Below are 20,782 nucleotides of genomic sequence, written 5' to 3' on the forward strand. Positions count from 1 at the left end.
CAAGCCAGGAATCATGCATGATTCCTGTCAAAAAACATGTAATTCCAAGCCAAGAATCACGCACAATTCCTCTCAAATCACATGTAATTCCTTTTGTATTATGGGATTTCTCTCATTTAATGTGTAATTCCTTGTCAAACTAATTGTAATTCCTTATCAAATTCCATGGGATTTCTCTCACATGTGTAATTCCTTATCAAATTTCATGGGATTTCTCTAAGATGTGTAATTTCTTATCAAATTAAGCAAGATTCCTTACAAAAAGCTTGTTGTTTTGTTTTTCCAATATTCATGTAATTCGTGGGATTTCACTCAGATGTGATTTCTTATCAAATTAAAAGCGAGATTCCTTACAAAAAGGATGCTCTCAAATTTTGTGGGATTTCTCTTAGATATGTTATTTCTTATCAAATTAAGCGAGATTCCTTACAAAAAGCATGTAATTTTTTTTCCCAATATCACGTAATTCCTATTAAATTATGTGTTATTATGTCTTGAACATCACTTAATTCTTATTAAATTTTACATTATTATCTCTATATTATCTTAAGAAAGAGTTTCACAAAACTGCCACGTGGCAAGAATTTGGAGATTCGGGAAGGGGAGTAGGGGGCTTGAGGAGGTTTGAGTAGAATTTGAATTTGGAGTCTTAAAAGACGTGCTTCGCACGGGTTGCCCACTAGTGTCTTTACAACATGCACTTGTGACCACACAAAGTTCACTCGAATTATGCCTCATTGAATCACGTGTGACTCCTTTAGAAATGAGCGGTTGGCATTTTGTCACACTAACATATAGTGCATGGTGCACAATACTTTCTAATCAATTACCAAGTCAAATGATGGCTCTTCAATTCCACATTAAATATTCTTGTTGAGAATCTCACATGATTCTTGGAAACTTATACCTCCTTCATGTAATTTCATCATCGTATGCATCTCTTGGTAGCCAGCCTCTCTCACCCCACCACCTCTCTTCCCTTAAGGTTGGTGTTGCTTATCTTCCCACCCTTCGCGAGATGACCAGGTGGCCTAGTTTAATGTGTCCATTAACACACTCTTTAGTCTGCTCTTTGTGGCATAATTCAATGCCGTCTGGCATGCTCTTGGTGGCTTCTTTGTGGCCTAATTCAATGTTGTCTTGGCATGCTCTTGGTGGCCTCTTTGTGGCCTGTTCACCCTTTCGTCCCCCTCACCAAATGCCACTCTAAGTGGAAGTACCACCTTCTAGGGATTATCCTAGAAGGTGGCCTCTTCACCCTTCCATCCCCCTCCCCCCAGATGCCACTCTGAGTGGAAGTACCACCTTTTAGGGCTTACCCTTTGTGTTGTGTGAGCACTCTGGTTTCAGTGTGCCCCCCCCTATATATCTATAGGGCTCTAGGAAGTCATCTCATCACTCCTGCAGTATTTAATTTTATATTAAATTTGATTTTATGCATAAATAGATGCATAAAAGGATTTTTTAAATAAAAGTATTATTTCCATTGAAGTTGATTTTTATGCATAAATAGATGCATGAAGAATTTTTATATCAAAATTAGAATTCTCTTAAATTCTATGTTTAAATTCTAAGAGTATTTGATGAATGAATAATTAAATATTCTAAGAGAGAAATTTCTATCGTTTTATATTCACACGGATTGTTTAAAAAAAAAAATCAAGAAATCTATCGAGATCGAAATATTCAGATAAATGGTTAATTTATTCCTCATTGAAATTCATAACTAATTTAGAAACCAGTTAAGTGAATATTCAAAGAAAGAAATTCAGTAAAATAGTAACTGAATTGCCAAACCTTTTCGAGAAAGATAGTTCAGGGGAAAAATCTTATCCGACACTCGAACCTTGAATCAGACTATGACCAAGACCAAACTATTTCGTCAGTTTCGAGGAAAGAAAGTGTGACCAGTTTAGAAAAATACACTCAAAACTCCTGCCAAATCTGAAACTAAGTTTGAGGCCCTTCGAATTGATCTCAAGGTTATAGAATTCGAGGAATTCTAGTATGAAATTCTGAATTCCGATCAAGAAGTTTTGGGGATACTGATTCAATAAATACTCCTTGTATTCAAAAGAAAATCAAACTGAAAACTTGCTTAGAAACCCTGTTTTCTTAAAGGACTGTCTTACGCCAGAATGCTGGAGGGAGCATTTGGTATATGTTTTTCTAAGGGAAGTTCAGTTGCAACAACTAGCGAGGAGTGTTCAAAGGACGGCTCTCACGCGGCAAAGCCTCGGCATGGTTGAAAAATGGTGCGCTTCCGATACGATGGGCGAGGGCCGACGAAGCGGTCCCTGAGTGCAGTGCCAGGATACCTAAGGAGGATCCTGGAGGGTTCTGACCAGGAGATGAACGGGCTCGCGGTGCCTATGACACCCATGCGTATGTCGTGGGGAATATGTATGGTGGACAAAATGATTATTGCAATCTGTTATACTAGATCTCATTGTTGCTGACCAGTTGGTCTCAACAAAGAGTCCAGAGTGATACTGTTTTGTTCTCAACAAAGAGTCCAGAGTGATACTGTTTTTTGTGAGAAACAAGGGACCGGATGGAATTTTTGAGTTATGACATCTGTAACCAATAACTATTTGCCAATGGATTATTTTATATGTTAAAGTTTTAAAGACGAGTGTGTGCATATCTATATTCGAAAGCAAAAGTTAAGAAATGCATTCAATTATGGGTCGGTGAGTAATTGTCTGGCTCTACCAATCCCAGTGGTTGGGTGGTGGGGCTAACCCATGGGCCAGATGGGGTTAGGCTGGAATCAGTGGAGTTTTAATAATTAAATTGAAATAATAGGAATACACTTAGAATTTGAAGAGTTAAATAAAAACCTGAAGAATTTCTCAAATGAGTAGATCAATGGTTGTGCCTAACTTCGGTTAGAAAAAAAGCGTTGATTTTCTCAAATGATTAGATCAACGGCTGTGCCTGATTTCGGTTAGGAAAAAAGCGTTGGTTTCTTCAAACTAAGTCAGTGATAGTTTTCCTTCTATCTAGTTTAATCAGGTGAAGGATAGTTTAGTCTCTTGACCCCGTTAGAAAATTTGTTAAGAAAATAAAAAAGGTGGAATCGTCCCCGTTTTTCGGGCAAGGCAGATTTTCCCGGTTTCGGTTTTGGAATGACCACCAAATTAGTCTCATGTGTCCAAACATTCGCGAGGCCCTGAGTGGGAAACCCTGCCCTATGCAAGAGGAAGCTACTTCCGCTGCTCTACTAGCAACCAGAATCCGATGCTGCGCGGAGGGGGCAGAGGGGTCTCACAATAGTAATTGGTTCCTTGAATGTGTTGCACATGAACTCCATTCCTTCCATGTTTGGTTCAACCTAGTATACACTCCAAGGATACTTGTCAGAATACAAACTAGTTCCCTCCTTTTGGTTTATAATCCACTGAATGTATGCTTGTGCTAGTGGAGGCAATGCATCTTTATTATCCCTATGAGTAAGCTTCCCTTTTAGCCATATTTGACTTGATCCAACTATCTTTTCATAGTATTCCAGTTGGATGTTATAGTAAGTTACACATTGCTCCCATGACCTATCAACCTTGTCACTTGACTTTTCCTTGAACTCCTTCACACAAGGTCTTCCTACAGCACCTTATCCTCCTTCATTTCAAGTGCTCTTTCTGCCATATCCATCTTGTCTATATCATGCTTTTACTTAGCTAGAACAATCTTGGAATCCAATATTTCTTCTTGAATGATCTTAATATTCTCCTCATCTAAACCCTCTAAACACCTAAACATGCCAATAGTAGGTTGTCTCCCACACTTATTGACATCATTACTATGCTTAGCAAGATGGGGTAGTGATCCATCTGTGTATGCATCCATAATCCTCATCCATGTCACAAACATGTTATCTGGCCATATTAACATGTGTGCAACCTCTTGTCAAGAAACCCAAGAGGCACTGTAATAAAAATAAATCCAAACCACACACTACCTCTCTCGATAGATTCAAACTCGTCTTCTTCAAGCTCAAGGCTACTATGAGGGTAACACATGGATTTTGGGGCCTAAAAGGAAGCAAACACCCATAACCTCATCAACGAAAGAAACATCTATGGGGGGCTCTAACCCTCAATCTTCACAGTGCCAAAATCAACAAAGGGAAGAACCAAATCAAAATCAAGCCTTCCTCACCAATCCCTCAAAAGATTTGGATTCCTAGGACTATCAACAAGATGGAATGCACCTTAGGAAGGGGGAAGTCAAACTAAACCTTTAACTCCAACAAAACATCTTCAAGTGCCTCAATATCAAGCCAACCTCCATCTACAAAATTACCTGTAGAAAGCCCACCATCCAAGGAAAGGACTACTAATCAACAAGTTCTTGCATCAACATTGCCACCTTTCTAAGAAATTTACAGTCCAATATGTGTCTAATGAAAGTTCCTTGACAACTACTATCAACGGCTAAGTGTACTCCCCACCTGGGAAAAAGCTGGAAAGGATGGCTACAAAGGGAATACACAAGTCTTTGTGAAGTCTAAGGATGACATGAGACACAAAAACTTCTATATGTGTGCCCCCTAGAATCTTTACCACCCACTGACAATTCTTCATGCTCGTATGCGAAGGGAGCTTGTTGAAAAATTTTGATACCACAAAATGTGGAGTTGTACTTCTATACATACTTATAGGAAATATACACACAAACTAATCCATAAAGCAAATTTTTTTTTTAAAAAAAAAGATGAGAAAGGAGCATAAAAACTAACAATTACAAAGAGAATGTTTAATCTCCGGAGAATCAACTTTTTCTAGGATGTGTGGATGTTGCCTCTTTAGGTCTTGAGAAATGGATTTCTCTTGGTGCGACACCAGTGTACCCATTTTGGATGCCAATAGTATAGAATGGTACTTTCAAGGGAAGTTAATTATTCCTTACTTCCAAACTCACTCACGATATTTTTCTAGGATGTGTGGAAGTTGCCTCTTCAGGTCTTGAGAAATGGATTTCTCTTGGTGCGACACCAGTGCACCCATTTTGGATGCCAATAGTATAGAATGGTACTTTCAAGGGGAGTCAATTACTTCCAAACTCACTCACGATATTTTTATGCATCCTTGGGTGAAGTTTGTGGTGAGAGTGCATTTATTGACATGTTTGTTTACAACAATTTCACCCCCGGAAGAACATCGTGATTATGAGCGCCGCATGCTCGTAGCTACATCCTACCTTTGTTGGTAGTGTAGAACTACTTTAGAAGATATGGGACCAGACTTCTTTAATTCCTTGTAGGAGTAACCCCACAACGGCATGATGATCATAGTGTTTTCTATTTAGTTGGTATATTTTTTTTCAAAGTCACTGTTGGATTTCAATGGAATGTACTTATATTGTATTTATGTGATCACCGCTTGTCTATTAAAGGCACATCATGAGATCTTAGGTGGAAAGTACTAGTTGTTTTGCATAAGCTTGAGTGAGGACCTAATTTTTAACTTTGGTCACCCAAGAGTGTAAACCCTAGAAGCCACACATAAAAGGCAAAATGTAACTCTCACTACTCATTCTTTTTTTGCATAATCTAAGTGAGTGCTCTTTTTTTTTCCCTGCCTTGCTTATCTCTTATGTGCTCCATTTATGTTAGTGAGTGTGTGTGAGTAAGAGAGAAAGAGCGAGGGTCGAGCCTCTATTGGAGTGTGAGTGGTGGCATGGAGTGGAGCTCTCGAGATGTGCGCGCGACGATGCTACCTACAAGAATCCCAAGTGACCTGCATTCACAATGTAAGTAGCACACCTAGACAACAGTGCTTTTGTGTGCTAGGCCAAGACTTGTTGGTTTCTTAGTTGAGCTACTGTGCTCCCAAGTGCGGAAGGGCAAAGCCCTATGACATTGGGTTTTTTCTTGCATTCTTTCCATGGTGGCAGTGTTTCCTAGATACATTGTCTCAAAATATGAGATATCCCACGAACGACAGCAGTAAGGTGCAACTCATTCTTAAGCTGTCACCACCAACTGCCATCTTTAAAGGTGTGTCCAATTCTTCATGAGACACATTGTCTACTATAGATGATTCATAATCTTGTATGGTCATATAGCCAAACCCCTATACAGGCTACTCACTGTCTTTAGTCAATTGAGGATGCTAGAGGCCTATGATACTCTCAAGCAGGCCCTGGCAAGTGCACCAATCCTATGATACTCTCAAGCAGGCCCTGGCAAGTGCACCAATCCTATGAGCTTCTAATTAAGACATCACGTTCCATGTGCACATTGATGCTTCTACCTTCGCCAGGTTGGCTAGCAATTGGTTGCATCTTAGCCAACCTAGCAAGCATAACATGGATTTTTTTGTTAGCTTCACTGGTTTCTCTACCAATTGAATGACATGGAACATAACTATACCATAATTGAGAGGGAAGAACTCTCCATGGTTCACATGGTAAAAAAGTATCACATTTATTTTTTGGAGAGACCGACCAAGTTTTTTTTAATAGACCATTAGTCCCTCATGGCATAAGTCACTCAATAGCTTCTTATCCTACTTGAGTTTGACTTCACAGTTAACGAGGAAAGATTAGGCCATTAGGCCCTCATGTATTTAGTCAACAAGCCTTGTGCTATGGGATAAGTCACTTGATGGCTTCTGATCCTACTTGAGTTTGACTTCATAGTTACAGTGACAAAAGATTTGGAACGTGTGCATGTCGAGACCATTTGTCACATATCCTAAATGAAGAACCTCTTAAAGGAGTAGACAAAGTTAAAGCAATAACAAAACATGAATGACATAGGTAAAGCCATATGTGTATGGTCCAAGCTAATATGAAGCAATCAATGCCAAGAACTTGCAATATAGATGCAAGAAGATTCAAGAAAGCTTACAATGTGTAAATCTTGAAAAGCTTAAGTAAATGCTTTAAAAAAGCATGGAAACTATCCATATGCTTCAAAAAAACAATTCCATACATGTAGAATCACAAAATGCTTCATAATATTGCTAAATACTTCCATGGCTATATGTATGGAAGTAATTCCATACATATAGAATCGCTCAAAAGAAACAAAATGCTTCATAATCTTCCCAAAACCCTTAAGATTCAAACAATGTTAAAGAATCACAAAAAAAGATGATAAATCTTGCATTATGCACCATTCTTCCCAAAAGCTTTACTAATCATGATGAAATTATTATTTTATACATATTTTAGAGAAAAATTGAGCTCAAAAAGGACATTGTAATAAATGGGTTAGTGAATAAAGCAAGAGTGATTGAAAAGCTAAACTTGAATCCATGTAGTAGACAAACCTAATGATTACTTGCTTTTTGTCTCCCTAAACTATTATATTTTTGACATATTAAAGTTTTAAATCTAATTATTCGTTTAGATATTAGGTGCTTCTTATTAGCTGCATTTGGATAAGGATTCTCATGAAAGTTTACTTGACCAAAAAAGACATCCTGGCCATTATACAAGATCCCAAGCAGAAGAAGATCCCAGCTACCATAGTGGAAGAAGTAATGGAAGATTTACTAAATATTCTAAGTGCTATTGATATTCAAAATGTGATGTAGTTGGGATAAGTCCTAGGGGATTAAGATACTTTTCAATGGTCAAGGATGCTTTTTTCAAACATGGCATTACAAATTTTCTTCTTCCAGTCCCTTACAGAGTTAATCTTGCCTAAGATATGTAATAATGCAGATGTACAAAGATTTATTGGTGAATATTTTCATGTGAAAGGAACAATGGTCACAAAAATCAAAGAGCATACAAGCTTTGATTATTATGAGGACTTGAAGAGACTTCAACAAGCTATGGTTCAATTTTATAAATGCTTTATCCAAGGTTAGTAAGTTCACTATTAAATCATTTGATGATTAATAAGTATCTTTTATCAATTCTAATTTCTTGATTTTGTTTATTATGTGGTAGGGTGCGAGGGAGTTCTTCACTTCATCTTGAAATTAGACGAGTGCTAGATTGTGAAGGGCTGCAAGATAGAAATGATGCGCATCACATTCATGTAAGAAGCTATGGACTATGGAAAGAATGCTTCAGTGCCACCCTCATTCAGTGTTTAATGTGAAAAAGGAAGTACGATGGTTAGGAGATTTTAACATGCCCCTCATGTGCCCAAAGAAACTCATGAGTTTTTGAAGTGGGAGTTTGGCAAATGCCCTTGTGTTTTCTCAATTATAAAGCATAAAATGGAGGGGGAACTACTTAATGTACCAAGTGTTGGAAGCTTTCAACTTGAATGGCACTTGGGTGGAGATTTGAAAACAATAAAGTGCATGCTTAGTTGTGACACAGGTCTAGTTATAGGTCCAAAGCATGCACCAGCTCGTTAGGGAGCCCTTACAGTGGCTTTTCACCGTGGTCGATGCCCATGCATACATGCAACATTCGTTCCACATTCCTCCTCAACATTCGGTCTAGGCTCTTCATCACAGCTTCACCACCACCTTCCGAATGATTTGTAGATTCAATGGGTGCCACCCCTACCCACGTTCCAATTCATGTGCGTTGGAAGAGTGTTCATGGTTGGTGTAAGTTTCTTCATGCCAGGCTAACGTGTTCCATGAAGCAGTGGTATCACATCTCAAAAATTGAGGTGAGGTCAACCTTGAAAGATGTAATCAAGTCCTCTCATTAGTTCTTTTCTCAAAAGCATGTCAACATAGAGAATGACAACAAGCAAACCCTTGTCCTTTTTGACATATAAAGATGTAATCAAGTCCTCTCATTAGTTCTTTTCTCAACAACATGTCAACCTTGAAAGATGTAATCAAGTCGTCTCATTAGTTCTTTTCTCAATAGCATGTCAACAGAGAGAATGACAACACGCAAACCCTTGTCCTTTTTGACATATAAAGTGCTATTTGTAGGGCTATTTTGAAATCTTTGTCCAATCAAATAGGCATGAATTGTTTAGTGCCAATAAGCCCTAGGGTCTTGTTTTAAACCATGTAAAGATTGCTTAAGCTTGCGTACCTTCTGTTCTTGATGGGTTGGGAAAATCTAGCTAGTTGACTCACATAAACTTCTTCCGACAAGTCACCATTTAGAATGTTGCTTTGATGTCCAATTGATGCACTTTCTATCCATGGTGGGATGCTAACAAATCTGATAGTGGTCATACAAGAAGTGGGAGAAAAAGTTTCATTATAATCAATCCCTTTCTGTTGGCCATAAGTTTTTGTAACAAATCTAGCCTTGAATCTCTTAATGGATCCATATGCTTTCTCTAGACTTCTTAGAGCCAATTAGTACCAATGGTGGCTTTCTTGCCAAGTGGTAGATCTACAATAAATCCCAAGTACCATTTCTCTTAATGTTTGGAATTTCATCCTACATGGATTTAACCCAATTTGGATCTCTTCAAAAGATTCACATTCATCTACACCTTGTAGAGAACTAAGAAATTAGAACTCAGCAATATCTGTTGATGAAGAGATGGTTTTAGCACTAGATCTGGTTCTACTCTATAAAAGACCAAACAATTTTCCAGGTGCTTCCAATCCATTTAGGCATAAGCTTAGGCACATTGGTTGTTGCTGATCTTTCAAATTTTTTGCATCTTCCAGTTGATCAAAAGTTGGTACATCAATTTCTTCCCCCCTTGGAATAAACACGGTTCAGTAGGAAAAATTTAATGATTATCAATAGACACTGGCACTAGTAACAAACCATCTATTGATGATTATCAATAGACACTGGCACTAGTAACAAACCATCAAACACGTCTGGGAAATTGGCATGAGTATGTTTATAATTGTACTCCATCAGAGGATAGACATAATCCATTCCTACTGACTATGATTTTCTTGGTAAGAGGATTGTAGAGACGATAGCCATTGGTTATGAACTATAGCTAATAAAAATGCATTTCACTACCTTGTCATCAAGCTTAGTCTTGCTTTGTGCTGGCACATGGGCATATGCCAAATGACAAAAAACAAGAATATGTTCATCAACCTTAGGTTTTATATAGAACCAAGCTTCATAAGGAGTGATGGTTTTCAAAGCTTTAGTGAGGCACCTATTTAGCACATAGGTAGCACAAAGAACTACTTCTATCCAAAACTTGTGTGGAAGCTGCTAACCTTGAATCATGCCTCTAACCATCTCCATGAGAATCCTGCTTCTTCTCTTAGCAACAGCATTTCGCTATTGTATATAAGGAGTCGTGCATTGATGCTTAATGCCTTTTGTGCTAAAAATTATTTGAAAGCATTAGACAAATATTTCCCCCCTCTATTGTATGGAGGGTTTGGACTTTTCAGCCAGTTTCATTCTCAACCAAAGCAAGATCGTGTTAGAAATGAGAAAATACCTATGATTTTGCTGTTATGGGGTAAGACCAGCCGAATTTGTTGTAATCATCAATGAAGGTCACAAAGTAAATATTTTCTCCTAAAGACGCAGTCCGCATTAGACCACGCATTGATATCACTAAGTATGAGCTGCACTTTGTGGTTGGCTATATCCATTGCATTCTTTGGGAAAGGTTGGCGGAGTGAGCTTGCTAAGGGTATATCTTGTACAAACATATTTGGGTGGGGGATCAAGTAGAGGCAGGTCCTCTAACATTCCATATTTCTGTAAAAATATTAATCCACCAATCGATGTACAATCAAATCTAGCATGCCACAACTAAGCATCTTTCATTGCATTTGAAGTGTTTGTGAGACAAGGATCATCATACTTGTCATACATGTCCAATTTGTATAAACCATAGTTCAGAGTTCTAGTAAGCACAATTTGCATGTCATGTTCCAATACTATCACCGACAATGCATTTATCATCTGCAAATTTAACATTAAAAGACAAAGCAAAAGCAAAAATTTTCTTTATACCTTGAACAAAAAATACATTTTGAAGACAAAGATCCTCATTGCTAGCAATAGTAAGGCAAATCTCACTAATACCTTTGACTGGATAAGAGGCAGAGGCATTGTTGGAACTTGGCACACATAACAGTAGTGTGTCCATCCTCCACAGATTCCATATTATTAACCAAACTTCTTTGAGAAGTAATCTGCTTGGAAGCACCACTGTCAAGATACCAACTTTTTGAAGTGGTTGTACTGGTAGTTGTACTGAGATAAGAATCCTCGTCAGGATTAAAGCTACAAACAACCATAAGTGAGAAGTCTTCAAGGATAACATTCACGTAGCGTCGCAGAGTCCTCTTTCTTCGCACTCTGGTTGTCAAGGGCAGACTTGGCAAAACTTCCTTCTTCTTCTTTCCTTTTCTTTCTTTCTTGGCAGTCTGGTTGTCTGGCCCGATAGAACCTTTGTTAGATCCCTTCTTCTTCTTCTTCTTTATTAGATTTGTTCTTCTTCTTTGTTAGATTTGTTCTTCTTCTTTTCTTTAGCCTGCAATTTATATGCACTATTCAAGTGCATGGCTAGGCTTCTTGCAATACCAGCAAGTAACCTCCTTTGGCTTCTTGGAATCATTCTTAGCCTTAGAAGATTTGTTTGAATTTTTCTTCTGCTGGAACTTCTTGCCTTTGTCCTTAGTGATAAGATCCTCGTCACTGCTAGAACTAATAGATGCATTCTTTTTGGACTGCTCCTCTTACAACAATAAGCTAACAAGCTCTTGGTAGGTAAGAGGGGTTGTATTGCCTCTCAAAGAAAGCCAAAGGGAAGTATCGATTCATGTAGAGTTAAGGGAAGTATTGATTCATGTAGAGTTAAGGGTGATGTTAACCATTTCCTTGTTAGGAATGATCTCATCAATGTTGAGAAGCTGTTCTCTTCAGTCCCATAACTTGGTAAAGTGTTCATTCATGGACCTCTTCTCTTGTATTTTCTCAAGTTGCCTTTTGAGAAAAGCAACTTGTGTAGCAATTTGAGCTTGATACATAGTCTCTAAAGTGTCCCAAGCAACTTTAGATGTTTTATAAGAAGTCTCTAAAGTGTCCCAAGCAAGTTTAGATGTTTTATAAGAACGAATGTGTGGAACAATTGACCTTTTGATAGACAAATCAATCAATGCTGAAGCTTGTGCATCATTAGAATCCCATCTTCTTTGATCAACAGAGTAATTTGAGAAGCAATGATGCTCCACAAGTTGTAATCTCCTAGACCACCCACCACACTGCACTGATCACAACATACTCATAGCGTCTCTACTCCAACTCACTAGCATCTTGGTGCACTATCTCTAGCCTCGTATGAGATCCACGTGGTGCAAGTACTTCCCACACAAGCGAGCTGATAATAAAGGATATCCATGTCTTGGGCACACAGTACAGAGTGGATGAAATCTCGAAAGTTATGAGGAAGTTTGGTATGCCCGCTAAGAGAACGAAAAACATCATAAAAGAGCTAAAACTCCACGTGGTACTAGCAAAACAACATGTCATGTTGACATGAGTATTTTATGAACCACATCTTACATGCCTCAAATGATCGTTGTCCAATCCTAGTGTGGGGGAATGAAGCTAAAACTCCACGTGATAGTAGCAAAACAACATGTCATGTTGACATGAGTATTTTATGAACCACATCTTACATGCCTCAAATGATCGTTGTCCACCAATCCTAGTGTGGGGGAATGTAGCTACAAAAAGAGTATGCAAGTCCGTCTGGGTGATCTCTAGAAGGTAAGTGCCATGCTCAATGTACTACTTTATGGAAACTCTCTTGCACAAAGCTCTTTTGAAAAGTGGTGAGGCACGAGAATTTCCTCCGAAAAGTTTTCCATTAAGTCTTTAAGGGATTGGTCTAACCTATGATCACATCTAGGTGCTCGACCACTACTCATAGTGCCCCAAGGTCATTAGCATCCAGACTTTACCTTCTACTAGACCCGACTCTAAGTTTGCATGGTGCCATGGAAAGGATGGAAGATGTGGTACTCACCTTATCCACTATTTGTGATGGGGGAGTTATGGCTACCAAAATGGCCCATTGATCTACAAGTATCCCTAAGACCCTACTGGGAAGTTTGGAAAAATCCCAATTCCCATTTTGTAAGATTCAAAATGGGGGGCATGGTAAACCCTTTTAAGATTTTGTCAAAACCCCCTCATGTGACATATCATTGGAAAGCTCTTGAAGAGTATGTTCTAAATCCACATTCTCCGACAAGTTTGGAATTGGTATGTTGAAGATACACCAAAAAGTAGATTGAAAAGAAAATTCCCAAAGTAATGGGATTTTCCCAAACTCCCTAATATGGTCTTCCCTTACAATATGCATGAATGTGGTCAAATTATTCCTTGCATTGCTCTAGTTACCTCTTCTGTATGGACAATAGACTGGTTGTAGTTGCCTCCTCTTCTATATGAACTTCTATATGGACAATAGAATGCCTTCAAAATTTTTATGGAAGTGAGTGGGGTCAACTTTTGGTAGCTCAGATTATGTGAATTGCATTCCAAGGCAAGAAAATGGAGTTTTGACATGTTAGCAATGTTGGGAAAATTCTTGAGCATACGGAGGTGAACGGATTCATAATAAGAATACGATAGCTTGATTTTACAATCAAGATCACCTTTCCATTGACCAAGGGAAATGATAGGAAGGTTTTCTTCTTAAGAAAATAAGGAGGCGTATTAGAGGCAACCTGTTTTGTGAGGTTGACACCAATCGAATCAGCTCCAAATTCATAATAAGAATATGATAGCTTGATTTTATAATCAATATCTCATTTCAATTGACTAAGGGCAATGATGGGAAGGTTTGTTTCTTGAGAAAATAAGGAGGCGCATTAGAGGCAACCTGTTTTGTGAGGTAAGAAAAGTGACACGAATCGAATCAGCTCCAAATTCATAATAAGAATACGATGGCTTGATTTTACAATCAAGATCTCCTTTCCATTGACCGATGGGAAGGTTTTCTTCTTGAGAAAATAAGGAGGCGCATTAGAGGGAACCCATTTTGTGAGGTAAGAAAAGTGACACCAATCTTTTCTCGCTCATCATTGTCAAGATTAGGGAGAGGAGGGCCATTCTGAGGCTAATGGTGGCTTGTTGAATACTTTGTGCAACACAATATATATTAGGCACTCCAAATGAAACCTCCTCTATATTTGTTGAAGCTTCTCTAGAAAGAATCCCCTGTTGTTTTTTTAAAGAAGTTTATCTTAGACATTTCAAAAACATTCCCTTGTAAATGGATTAAACCATTTTAAGAAGTTTATCTTAGACACTTCAAAAACATTCCCTTGTAAATGGATTAAACCATTTAATTCATGGTACCACCCTTGCTGCTTGTTTTTTTTCAACAAGTCAAAATAAAAACAATGCTCCAAAAAAGCTTTCTCTAATGGCTCCTAATACACTTAGGATTATAACTAGAATAGATAATTTTTGTGCCTTTTTTAAAATACTACAGACACAAGAAAATTTTCAATCCCGATTTTTAAAATTTTTGTTTTACAAAAAAGACAAATTATAAATTTTAGTTATAATCCTGAGTAGGAGCCATTTAGTTTATTTTTTTAAAGAGGAAATTTTCAATCCGGATTTTTAAATTTCAGACGGTAAAAAATATATATCAAAAACCCACCCCCCGCACATTCTTTCCAATTTTTAATTTCGGCTCGAAAAGGTGGTGAAAAGGAACGCAACCCATCGTCTGCCAATCGCCAACAAGAGCATTTTGTAGTCAGTGTCAACACTTCTATTGCCTGTTACAGAAAATCACACACGACGGTTGCAGGGAGAAGGCTCTGTTACTGCAAAGCAATTCATCTGCACCGCAACACTGTTCTTGCAAAATTTTGAGACTGCAGCTTTTCTGGGTATATTGCACAAGCTTGATTTTGAGGTATAGTTTTTCCCTTTTTTAAAAAAACGTAGGAAATGATATCGCAATTGCACTGTAAACTAGTCAGACAACGCAGCAAGAGCTTTTTCTAATTATGAGATTAAGCGTTAATTTTGGGAATTGCAACAGTTTAATTATTTCTTTTAGGAAGGACTGATTGGTGTTGGAATCCTTAACTTTTTCCTCCAAATGATGGTGATGCCTTGGACAATAGGGGCTGTTACTGTTAGATCTCACGTGAATAGCTTCTTTGTTGGATAAGTGTTATTTGAGGTATATATGGAATTGCCCACCATTGTAACATTCACTGATTCTGCATTAATCAAAGGCCGCTTTGCCTATCTATTCTCTCTCTCTCTCTCTTGTATGCTTCCGCGTTCAAATTCTGACATGGTGAGCTCGAGGCTCTGTGATCTCGAGCATGCACGAAGGTGAAGATGGAGAAGACTGAGATGATCTTGGTGTTGTGCGTTTTGGAAGATCCTGTCGTGAGCGAGCTGCTACTGTTGGGTTTCCTTAGCATGTGCAGGTGATGAAGATGATGAGTGTTGCCGTGGACTCCTGCCGTGACGTGATGCTGGCCTTGTTGTCGGACTGTTGTGCCGCGTGCCTCTCTTTGTCGGTGCTGCTGTCTATATGCCGGGCCTCCATGGTGTGTGCTGGTGGTCGCCCTTCTGCTGTTGCTGGTGACGTCGTGCTCTTTTGTGCTCTCGGTGGTGCCATGGCTGGCTTTTGATAATGAGGTGATGGCCACGTTGTGTAGAACCTTGGCACTTGCGCGAGCGTTTTCCTCTGACGGCAGACTAAGCATGGCGAGGATTCCAATTTTTGGCAGCGTTAATTTTCTTAAAGTGAAGGTTTTTAAGTGTGTTGATCCTTATAGGCTTCTTTGAGTATGTTCCTGCGCGCTTCGAACTCCGAGTTCGGGTGAACATTTTTTAGGACCTTTGGGGACTTTGTGATGAAGGCTTTCGGCAAGTTTGTGAGTTTCTCGAAAAGGGTGATCCGGTGGAGTGATTATTTGTTCTAGTGGACGAGGCTTCATTGCTGTTGTCATGGAATTCTAGTCCTGAGGATCGGTCTCGAGGATCAAGACCATGATGCACTCCTAGGTTGTGGTTCATGGAGGACAATTTTCACGTTTTTCAATTGGGTGTCTCAGACGGTACGGATTAGTTCTGTGCTGTGGATCTACGACAGTTCTGCTGATTAGGCTCTTGCGAGTGTCAACACAAAGAAGAAAGCTTGATCCCGCTGTTTCTCTTGTGGTACGAAAGGTCATTTGTCTAGGGACTGTCCCCAAAAGAAGGACAAATCCTCGCAGGCAAAAGACAAGCTTCCTAAAAAGAACAAGGATTCAGAGAGGGATTCAGATACTGATTCTGATTCTGGGGATACTGCTTCGGCCACGGTGGCTAAGGCAGTTCCCACCAATGAGGCTTTCTAGTCTTACTGACTCCTTCCACGTGCTCCAGCCAGAGAGGGCTTGTGGAAGGGAGGAGGGCTGACTGCAGCTCTCACAATTTAAAATCTGGCAGGTAAGACAGGTTCTATGGTACTGGGGCTATGGATGTGCACTATCTAAAGCTTGGTTCAGCAGGAGCTATTGGCTGAGATGTGTCTCCAGCTGATTGTTCGTGGTTACATGGGATAATGGGCGAAGCTTCTTCTTCGACTCATAATTCTATATCTACTTTGGTGATTTCTTTGTTGATCATGGTGGTCTGCAGTTTTTGGGGACTCAGGTTGACTGATGCTCACTCCGAGGTGATTCCAGTATTTGCGGTGCTGGAGGGTCCATGGTTGCATCATCAGCAACTCACTTCTTCATTTTTCTGTTCACTGTGAGCTACAGAGAGGGTTTTAGAAATGTGCATCTCTCACGTGAATAGCCTCTTTGTTGGATAAGTGTTATTTCATTTATTCTATTGAGAGTTGGCCAAGTTCATTTGGGAGGTATATATGGAATTGCCCACCATTGCAACATTCACTCATTCTGCATTAATCAAAGGCCGCTTTGCCTCTATCAATTCTCTCTCTCTCTCTCTCTCCTATCTCTTGTATGCTTCCGCGTTCAAATTCTGATAGTTACACCCCCCCCCCCCCCCCCCCCCCCCCCCCCCCTCCTCCCCAATTACCATCTAATTAGGGCAAGTAGCAACTCTTCCCGAAGGGCTCTTTGTGAAGGGAGTGCACCTGCCTTTGCCTCCTCTTTTATCAAAGGGCTACCATGTTACAATCACCACCCAAGCATCTGAATTCAACACAGGCAGATGTTGCCTGACCTGCTGCCAAAAAGTATTCCTGCTTAGCTCCGTACACGTTGTGAAAGCCAATTCTTGACTTTCCTCAAGAAGTTTCAATCGAAAATCTCGGGGGAAGGGCTCGCCTCTCTACAATGGGCTGGCATCTGTCTCCTCTTGAGCCAGAGGAAATCCATCGTGTCACCATGGGGAACCTCTGGAAAAGATGCTTTCTGGGGATCACCATCAATGTCCTCTTTGAGACTACTGAAGAAATTTTAAGTATGAAAAGGAGGGCCTTCAAAGTGAGTGGTGCTTGTCAGTCTGAGATGACGTTGTGTTTCCATCTCTCCTCAGGCACTGTAATCCATACCCTTTTAATATGAGGACTATGTTGGGGTGGCCTCCTGCGTGAAGAACGAGCGTTTGGGGAACCCCCCCTGCAAGGTCTCCTTGCTGATGGAAAACAACAATTTGTCACGGGGGTTCGGACACCTCCTTTCTCTGATGAAGAATTGGGAAATCCCGCATAAGGTGTCCTCTCTAGCAAAGAAGGAATTCCCATTTGTGGGGTTGCAGCATGAATTGGTTGCCAAGGATGCAGTGGTCCCCAACCAATACTCTAAACTTGGGAAGTTTATCCCCATTAGATTTTACAGTCTTTCTAAGAATTGTGGTATTTCAGTTATGGTCCATGGGCTGCACTGATGTCAGAGATAAATGGCCTCAAAATCATAAGGTAACTGAAAAGGCATATTTTTCCTTTCTCTGTTGATAGCAACCTTTTCCAAATTATGCAGAAACAGTCAAGGTGAAATTGGAAAAGATGGAAGCTGCTAACTTTATTTCATCAGTGGAACACACTGAGTGGTGTTCCCCCATGCTCATCCTTCAAAGATAGAGTCTTGAAGTTGTTGGGTTAAGGACCATGGGCAGGTAGGTGGTGCTGAAAGATGGGGATACAAACTAAGGGGTGGGAGGGTTTGAGAGGAAACAGAAGGCTTCCGCGGGGGAAGAAAGAATGGGGGGGGGGGGGGTGGCCGGTGTAGGAGAGGCCAGGGGCTGGGAGGAAGGGGGAGATGGCCTCGGGAAGAGGGGCTGGGATGGGGCAACGAGATCTTCATTCGTAACATGCTGAGCGGAAGCATGCTTACGTAAGTGATAATCACATGACTGAATCACTTAATTATAAATACAAATACACAAGAGACAAGGCTAGGTAGACCTAATCTATTACATATTGCCAGAACATGAATGGCCTTCTCAATGGTGCCTATCCGGGCATCTTATTTTGTCCTTGAGCCTACTGACCATGTCCACATGGCAGTCACATAAGTGATGCATGTGACACCATTGGATGGCAGGAGTGATCCTCCTCTACTAGAGGCCAACGAGAGGGGGGAACCATGTATTGAGGCATCCAGGGTGGAGAGTTGGTGCATTGGGCCTGCAGGTTTGAACAGCGGGTCTGTCGACTCCTTTGGGCACACTGTAGGTAGATCGGGAGATAAATGTGCATGATGGTTCTGCGTAGGAACCATTACTTCCATGGGAAGGCACGCCCCCGTGTCAACAAGTGCACCTCAAGTGCAGGTGGGGACCGGGTATCCACCACTTTTTTTTGAAGGGTGTCTGCTTGCATTGCTGATCTTCTTGGGGGGAGGAGAAGCCTTGCTACTCACTTGCATGGTCTGCCTAGTGTGGCGGCTGTGGTGGAGGTATAAAGAGGGTGCTTGTATGTTGGGACTTTGGGATTGGTTTGCCTGCTTTGGGCGTAGTTCGAGTGAGGTAGCATTGGCCTCCTGCCGGTAGAACTGTGTTGATGTCAAGACCGTGCAAGGTGACACATCTGGTAGTAGATAAAGCTGGCTTTGGAAGTTATTTTTTTCCCAGAAAAGAGACTTCTATTAAGTAAAATGAAATCACTCAAACCAAAAGGTGGGGAGATCTTAACCAATCGAGGCACTATGCTGCCATAAAAGCCCAGTAGGAGAGGAGGAGAAGAAAATACCATGGTTCCACTCTCTCATAAATCTGCTGCATTTCATTTGTGCAGCTCTAGAAGATCCTTGTATAATATGGGCCCAGGTGGCCAAAAGAGTATGGACGATGTCACTCCATATACTGCAAATACATTGGGTGTCATAAACATGAAAACCCTCGAAGGTCTCTGAGCGTCTGGTCTTCCAGATGTTCCATGCCGTGATACTAGCAACTACCCCCCAGGTGGTGTCAATACTCAGCGGAGGTGGTGTGTATCATAACTGGGGGATATTCCGAAGAAAACATCTCTGAACTATGCCCCTACGGACAAGTATAACAGGATCTGCTCCCCTGCCCTCAAAAAGAAGCTGTGGGCTAGACTGAGTCAACCATGCAATAGCACCCCAAGTAATATAGATAGGATCACTCCTCTGCCCAAGAGCTGGGCTATAGATCTGTGCTCCTTTGCACTCCCATAAGCAATGATACACTGTCTCGGATGGAGCAGGGCATCTGGGGTGCCAAAAATACATCTCCATTGGTTGGTGACAACCCACCATGTAGAAACATCCAAAAGAAGTAGGATATCTTGCTCCTACTATAGGATTGCCAGAGTCTCATACGCCTTCCAGTGAGGTCTAAGAATGGGAACTCTGTGGGTTTGTCCAAGCATGAGCAACCTGGTGTTACGCACAGTGTAGCTGAAGAAAGACATGCTCCTCACATGGGGTTAGTCACTTCAGTCCATTCCCACTCACCAGGGTCCCAATGTAGATTTTTGAAAGGGCATCCACCATATTGCAATAGGCACCATGAGGCTTGAGTAACCATCACTGGGGAGGGGTCAGTATGCCAACGCTTCCCAAAGCGACCCACTACTCTTACTGGATGGATCACAGAGCCAGGTGTGATCACCTGTACATCACATCTCTCCATGTGCCATCCAGTCTGAATGGAATAGAAGGCAACACCCTCTTCCTCCTGTGGCATTGGGAATCCCAACACCTAACGGGGAAAGCCTGTACAAGAAAAACTCCCCAACCACAAGTGATGATACTCACCTAAAAATGTACCAATGATCTAGTGGTTAGGTATATCTGCATCAATTTGTGCAATCCATCGGTGACTCCCTTGAGATGCTAGGTAAATACCTCTCTCCGATCATCTGGAACACTTAAAATTCTTCCATTCAAGTAGTGTTGCTGCGCAACTCTCTTAGCCTGGCCACTGCATATACCCTGCTGCACCCAGGGGTCTGGAAGATCATCTCGGATGAGGTCATTCCACATAATGGGTTGCTTGTCTACTGAGTGGGGTCCATGATATAAATATTAAAAATATCCGCATATTGCTTGAAGACTGGATGATGGAAGAAACCAATGGGGAGGATGGGGGGGTGTTAATTTGCCTCAAAAAAAATGAAACGTGTGTTGTGGCTCTAGTCACCACCATCCTCAAGGACACATCTAAGAAAATGTTACATGTAGAAATCCTTCTAGGGATCAGGATCAAGATGGAATACTCTAGCCACCAACTTACAAAGCGGAGCTTTGCATTGGATCTCTGGATCAATGATGTTCAATCCCCCTTCGTGCTTGGGAAGGATAACAGTTTCCCAAGCAATTCTGGCCCTGGTATGTGATGTACCATCAAGAACTGACCATAAGAAGTTGTGGATTGCCCTCCGCAATTGTCTAATGCATATACAGTCATAACACCAAGAAGAAGTGACATACCAAGCTATGGCAAGCAACACTTGGTTTACCAATAGGGCTCTAGACGCTAGATC

The 20,782-nt window shown here is 40.7% G+C and overlaps 1 protein-coding gene across 1 annotated transcript in view; it reads left to right on the forward strand.

Moving 5' to 3' along the window:
* Positions 1–14,592: 14,592 nt before the first annotated feature.
* The window catches only part of LOC147625727 (uncharacterized), a 64,461-nt gene continuing 58,271 nt past the window's right edge, over positions 14,593–20,782 (forward strand). The window contains exon 1 of the transcript XR_015268717.1: positions 14,593–14,767. The gene's annotated coding sequence lies outside the window, so the exon portion shown is untranslated. The remainder of the gene's footprint in view (positions 14,768–20,782) is intronic.

The sequence above is a fragment of the Cibotium barometz genome, chromosome 23 (assembly GCF_041138505.1).
Source record: "Cibotium barometz isolate CiBa-2024 chromosome 23, ASM4113850v1, whole genome shotgun sequence".
Lineage (NCBI taxonomy): Eukaryota > Viridiplantae > Streptophyta > Polypodiopsida > Cyatheales > Cibotiaceae > Cibotium > Cibotium barometz.